Source organism: Trachypithecus francoisi, unplaced genomic scaffold (genome assembly GCF_009764315.1).
Source record: "Trachypithecus francoisi isolate TF-2019V2 unplaced genomic scaffold, Tfra_2.0 Lachesis_group21, whole genome shotgun sequence".
Lineage (NCBI taxonomy): Eukaryota > Metazoa > Chordata > Mammalia > Primates > Cercopithecidae > Trachypithecus > Trachypithecus francoisi.
This window is the reverse complement of record NW_022681467.1, coordinates 3212550-3220054: the sequence shown is the minus strand read 5'-3', so window position 1 is coordinate 3220054 and position 7505 is coordinate 3212550.

Sequence of the window (7505 nt, the reverse complement as noted above, 5' to 3'; positions counted from 1 at the left end):
CTGTTTCTATTATAATTATCACTGTTGCTACTGCTGCTGTTGCTATAATTATCACTACTACTATTATTATTGCTGGTATTGCTATTACTACCAGTACTACCATTATTATTCATGAGGAGAAGCTGAGTGGCTGCAAATGCTTTCTTAAGCTCTGCATGAATTCAAAATAGACACAGACTCAAAAAGCACAGTGGTACAGTTGTCAGATTTAGCAAATACAAACACAGAATGCCCAGTTAAATTTGAATTTTATATCAGAAGTGGTTTTTTAGTTTATGCAATAAACTAAAAATAAGTAAGCTCCATACTATTGACTCACGCAATATTTGGGGCTTATTTATCCTAGAACATGATTTATTGTTTATCTGAAATTTAAATTCAGCCAAGTATCCTATAGTTTGACAACCATAGTTGGGAAGTGGGTGGTGACTTGTTCCTTGAACACCTTTGGCCTTGTGTTCTCGACACACACACACACACACACACACCACATGCTGGCAGGAGGCTTCGCTCCGGACTCATCTTGATAAGGGCAACATTCTGGGTTGGGTTTCTGGAATCAGAACATGGGCAGCATTCTTGTTCATTGGAGAGTAAGGGAAGAGGGTGGGGAAGGGGAGCAGAGCTGAGCCAGGATGAGCCCCACCACATGACGACAGCATGAATGACCTCCAGAGTGGGTCTCTCTGGGAGACAGGAGAAGAGGGCCTGCTGTGGATTCATGTCAGTCATTGCAGGGAGCTGGGGAGTCTCTCTGGGAAGGTGGCTCTCCTTGGTCTGAAGGGTCATGATACCTGCAAGCTGGCTCCCCCATCTACCCTAGTAACATCCAAAGGCACCCCCAGAGCCGTGGGGAGCTCTGGAGCCAGGCACCACGCCATGAGTGCCACTCAGTGGTTGTCAGTGCAAATGCCCAGCAAGACCTTCTGGGACAGAATGCAGCAGCTGCAGTCTGGAGCCTGCTTTCTCCTGTGAACAGAGGCAGCCTGCGCAGAGGAAACAGCCCTGTGTAGCAGAGCCTTGTTGCCTAAGTGCCACCAGGGACAGTCGGTGCCAGGGGCTGGCTGTAGACAGTCGTTCCGTGCAGAGATTTGGCTGAGGCAATGCTGACTTGGCTAAAAGGGCTTTATGCTGTTCAAGGGCTCTTGACAAATTGCCTGTATCTTTTTAAAATTCCTGCAGTTCATAAGCACAGGTTATTTTGACAAAACTTAGCGTCTTTGTTGTCAGATTCAAGAGAAAAAGCACAAAATTAAGGTTTATTGAAATATGCAGAAAAACATATTGCCCAAGACCTGACCATGGCCAGCCGAGAGATGCCTGTGATAGACGAGAAAATACCTGCCATTTCATGTTGGATTTTTGAGGGAGGCTTATTTCAATAAATTACATCTTTTTTCTTTATAAAGAGGATTGTTATATCTTGCAGTAAAAATCACTAGACTTTACTTGCAGTAAAACATTAGACTCTAAAGCTTCTCCCTCCCACCCGCACCATGGCAGTCACATAATCAGATGCTCAGAAACAGGTTCCCGCAGTCCCACAGCCCACATCTACTCAATCCACAGCTCTCACAGCACCCTGCTACCCAGGAGCACCTGGAGAATGTCCTGATGCCTTATGGGGCCGAGGAAAGTACCTGCGGAAACAGCGCATTTCCCCAGAAGGCTGCAGAGTCTCTGCTACTCTGTGGAATCCTAGAACCCCAGCTCTGCGAAAGGGAATGAGGCCTAAAAACAACCCACAGGAGTCAGTTAGACATGCAGGGATTTACTTAATTAAACAGTTATTTATTGAACAGATGGGCTGTTGTCAGAGGCATTCGAACCAGAGCAACTCCATCTTGAATAGGGGCTGGGTAAAATAAGACTGAGACCTACTGAGCTGCATTCCCAGGAGGTTAAGGCATTCGTAGTCATGGGGTGAGACAGGAGGATGACACGTGAAGCAGGTCACAAAGGCCTCGCTGATAAAACAGCATGCGGTAAAGAAGCCAGCCAAATCCCACCAAAACCAAGATGGTGATGAAAATGACCTTTGATTGCCCTCACTGCTCATTATATGCTCATTATACTACGTTCGCATGCTAAAAGACATTCCCACCAGTGCCATGACAGTTTACAGATGCCACGGCAATGTCTGAAAGTTACCCCATATGGTCTAAAAAAGGGAGGAACCCTTAGTTCTGGGAATTGCCCAACCCTTTCCCAGAAAACTCATGAATAATCCACCTCTTGTTTAGCATATAGTTGAGAAATAATCATAAACACAGCCAACCAGAAGCCCTCAGCGCTGTTCTGCTTATGGAGTAGGCATTCTTTATTCCTTTACTCTCCTAATAAACTTGCTTTTACTTTATTGATTTGCCTTGAATTCTTTCTTGCATGAGATCCAGGAACCCTCTCTTACGATCTGGATCAGGACCCCCTTCCAGTAATACTATGGGCCAAGCAAGGTTTTAGACACCAAGTCTGTCATAACAAAAAGATCTCGGAAAATAGAGTGTGTTTTGTAGCTATCACTACTGAGAGTCTTCTCTTGAACACGGTCACAGAGTTCTGGAAATTTAACACAAACAGATATTTTTTAAGAAATTATGTTATTTCTAATAGCTGTGTTATTTCCAACAACTGGCAAATAGGTTGTAAACATTTTTCAAAAAAAAGTATACATGGGAGAAGTCAAATGTGGACTGGAAGGGCCTCCACCGTGGCCCTTTAAGACATGGACAGGGTGTAAGCTTTTCTGGAGGCATTTCCTTCAGGTTCATCACCCATTGTTTGGAAGGAAAAGTGAGCACATTTACCACCCCTGGCAGAGATCTAAGGTCCTGATTTCAGCCCACAGCCCTTCAAGCTAATCAAGAGACTCTGGTATATTGCACTGTTTATACATCCAAAGCCATGCCCATTACAGTGAGGCCCTCTGCATTATCTTAGTAACTTGTATTTGCAGAGGAGGAAGAGCTTTAAAATAACAGCCATTATCTTCTGCATTTGGCCTCTCCAAAGTATTGTCCAGATCTGCACATTGTAACAATGCTAAAATTACCAGGAAAGATAGGCATCTCCGTAATACCTCAGAGCTGCTCAGTGAGGCAGGCAAGGCAAAGCAAAGGGAATTTAGTGCCTCCCTTAAGTCCAGACAGCCTCAACCATGGCAGGACAGAGGAGAAAGCACTCTACGGGACAGAAGAAAGACTATCTTTTTGATGGTGTAACTCTACTGGAACATGCTAATTGTACATGTGGATTAGACACTATTGTTACCCAAAAAAAAACCCAGGTTCATTTGCTTGGCAAGTAAGAAATGAATCTCCTTGAGAGCGTAGGTTTGATCAAGTTTTATTACTTAGCACACGTAAGGATCCTGTTGGGAGTATTCTCCAAAGCAATATCTCTCCGAGGGAAAGTGACAGGAAGGCTTCATGGGGAGATGGAGAAAAGAGAGGATGTGTCATGGCATGTGGAGGAGGGGCCCCAGTGGTACAGGCACAGCGAGTCATCACACCAGCACATAGGTTGCATGTTATGGTGATGAAGCTGTGGCTCACCCCAGGAGGGAGACACTAGCATGGTCATGAGGAAAGTTCACTCGGGTTTCTCTATAAGCTGCTGAGATCTACCAAGAGCTGGTTCCATGCAATAAGACAACCGCATTCCACACAAGCTGCAGGGCAATCGGCTGTAAAACAGGCTGATTGTTCAATGGGATTACATTCTTATAATCACTCAAGACTCTCCCTGTTTGTTCATGCTCTCAGAAGACTGGGGTCTGAAAAAAATTAGAGCTTTCAAGAATAAGGGGGGCAAAGGCAGCAATGATCTCATCAACAGTTGAACAAGTTAAATGCATGACTTTGTCCTGTTCGGTTGTGCCAAAGAATTAAAACGTAGAGATGAATCTCTAAATTTAGCATTTTATTTGGGAAGAAAGAATTGCAAGATCACATATTGGGTGGTCTTCAGTGTGTCCAAAGAGCAAAGAGATGGTTGGAGGTTTTATAACAAAGAGAAGCATTATGTATTGCTCTTTAAGAAAGTTCATTCGCACTAATACAGTTCCGGTGAGACGGCAACTTTTGATTGGTAAGTAATGGCATGGGTATAATTGGTCTTAGAGTTGCAGTAGGTCATTTTAGCAGCTATTAGATAAAACTGGTTTCAGGTTACAGCCACCAGGCTTGCAGAAAATTACATTCTTGGAGCAATGTTATGCATCCTGAGCACTTTTCTCTCCTGGCTTTTTGGCAGTTTTACTTGGATATGATAAGAATGACCCAATTTGTATGATCAACTTTCACAGTTGTTTCTTGTGTGTGTTTCTGTCTCTAAGCATTTCTAACACCTTAGAAGAGCAGGTATGGAAGAAAAAGTAGCAAAACATGATACCTTTTAGTCAGCAGAAAGAAGAGAAAATGCAGAAGGCTCATGGACGTCTAGCTCCAGCGATGGAGGCTGAAGGAGGCTGAAAGGAGCTGAAAGGAGCTGAAGGGAGCTGAAGGGAGCACCAGCAAGAGAATGAGAGGTGAGGGGTGGGGGACCATGGGCCCCTACTCCATCTTTCTCAGCCTTTCTTTTGTCATTCAAAAGACCACTACGATGGGTAAATAGTAGAAAGGGGTGTTTTATTGGTGAAGCCATCCTCACAGGTTTAGCAAGAATTCTGGACAGAAATAGTTATAATTAAGCATTAATCAGCCTGCACCTTGACCCACTTCCTTGTAACTGAAAGTCATGCAGCACTGATACTGACCCCCTGGCATCCCTATTGTTCCTATGAATAGGATTTCTGATGTTAGAACCATAAGGCTTTTGTTTAAGAACTGCCTAGGGTGTTTTCCAGATCCCAAATTCCTACTAAACACCCACCAGTTTGAAGACCCCCATAGAGGAACAGAATCAGCATGAGAAACAGTTTCACCATCTCCCCACCCCGTTACTTCACCCTGCACTTTTCAACCAACCAACCATCTCCACACTTCAGCCCACTCCAAAACCGTTAACATCCGTAATATCAAACTCTTTGGTGTAAGGTTCTTGTATCGGTTCGAACCCCGAGAGCATGCCAACAGACAATATGAGGCGGTATGAAGAAACATGCTGTTTTAATGAGCACCTGGGTGCAGACAGCCTGAGGCCTAAAATGGCATCAGCCCCAAATGAGGACGGGGCAAAGGTTTCATAGTCTCCTTTAAACAGCAAGTGTCCTAGTCTGACGTAATTGCTACGTTGTACCCGGATGGCCTCTTTCTCGATCTTCAGGGGTACCTGTCTTCTGACCAGGGTAGGTGTCTTCCGGCCAGCTCTCTTCCTGCTTCTGCTAACTTGCTGATGCATGCTGCTGACACAAGTGGCCTTGTGCCTTGGGACTGGGCCTGTGAGAAGGGAGGACGTATTCATCTCCTTAAGCTTTCAGGCCCCAGAGAGAATCTTACTCTTTGGGAAATGGATTTAAGGTTCCTTCCCATCTTCTAGATTGGGGCCCTAGGATTCAATCTCCTTCTCTGTTGTGAATTGGTGTCTTGGCGGATTGACTAGCCTTGTGCCTCCTTCATGGACTTACTTCAGTTACATTGGCAATGTAAGTTTGCAAACCAGGAAGAGACTGTCTCCAGCATATGCCATTGGTGCTCTCTCTTTGAAGAGGGAAAGGGCGGACTGGATTTTATGTCTCACAGGCATGTATCACAGAATAGAGTTACATATATTCAGCGGGTTTTGGGGAAAAGCTATACATGTGGAGAGGGGAGGTGAGCACACACACAATGGGCACAGGTGTATTAACATGCATTCCGTGCTCACTTTGGGGCATGGTTTCAGCATAAAAATAAGGCGGAATGTGGCTCTTTCCATCAACAAGTGAACTGTAGGAGACAAACACAATGTGTGCACAGTCTCTGTAAGCTGCTGGAACTGATTTGACTTCTTCAGTTGCTTATCAGAAAAGAATGTTTCTAAGGTCCTCTGTCCAATCAGAGTTGTGGTGGTCTGGGTTGTAAATCAGAGGTAGGAATTTGCCTGAGAACTCCTATTGTTAGGGAGTTTAGCAAGCCTGTGCTTTTCTTGTAGCCCTAGGAATTTAAGGAGTTGCTCCACCCATAAGTAACTTTTCTGTTTCCTTAACCTTAAAGTCCACCTTAGTTGATAAAGGGCATCTGTCTTGGTCTCTCGGATCTGAGTTTCACGTGCTACATTGAAGTCTGTATGAAAAGAAACAATTGTCTTTATCATTTCATTTTTTTTTTTTCTGTTCTGATTTCAAGTATAGTTCATGCTTGTTACAGAATATTTGGGGGAAAAGCAGATCTTTTTAAAAGAAATACCATCCATCATCTCACTACTAAAAAATAACTATGTTAGTAACTAAAATATTCTTCCTATATGTCTATACACACTTTTGTAAAGAAAATTTCCACAGAAAAGTAATAACAATAGTTCAAAGACTTTCATATACTCCTTTCTCACATTCACTTGTTTACATTTTCCATTATGTGATTCTCCTGTCTAAAACACTTGAGAGTAAGCTGTAGACATCCTGCAAACTTACTCTCTAAATATTTCAGTTGGCTTTTCTTAAGAACGAGGACATTCTCTTACATAATCAAAATTGTAAGGTTCTTGTACCAGTTCGAATCCCGAGAGCACACCAACAGACAATACAAGGCAGTGTGGAGCAACCTGCTGTTTGAATGAGTGCCTGGGTGCACGCGGGCTGAGGCCTAAAATGGCGTCAGCCCCATGTGAGGACAGGACAAAGGTTTTACAGTCTCCTTTAAACAGGAAGTGTCCTAGTCTGATGTAATTGCTACGTTGTACCCGGATGGCCTCTTTCTCCATCTTCAGGGGTACGTGTTTTCCGGCAGGCTCACTTCCTGCTTCTGCTGTCTTGCTGGCGCAGGCTGCTGATGCAAGTGGCCTTGCACCTTGGGACTGGGCCTGAGAAGGGAGGAGTTACTCATCCCTTTAAGCTATCAGGCCCCAGGGAGAATCTTACAAGAATCAGGAAATTTCACACTGAACAGTACCACTACGAAATCCACAGGCCACATTGGAATGCTGCCAGTTGTTCCAACTAGGGCCTTCCTAGACCCTCTCCCGCTCCTCAGCACCTGTTCCTTGACCCGCATGTTTTTGAAGAATAGAGATCATTTGTTTAGTAGAACATTCCTCAGCTTGGATTTGCCCTCTGTATCCTAAGGAATGGATTCAGGCATGCATCTGGGGCAGTGATGCTGCAAACAGGACTGCTGCTCCTGTCAGGGCATCGCATCCACTATTACGTGACGCAGGTTTGTCCCAGTGTTGCTGATTTCAGCTTCCATCACTTGATTTAAGGTGCTGCTCACCAGGTCTCTCCACCAGAACAGTTACTATTTTTCCCTTTGATATACCTATTTTTAAAAGTGAAATTCCCAGTCATTTTATCTTACATTGACCGAGAATGTTACTATGTCTTTAGAAAACATCTCTGTCCCATAAAAGACAAAGAACTTCACTTGAAT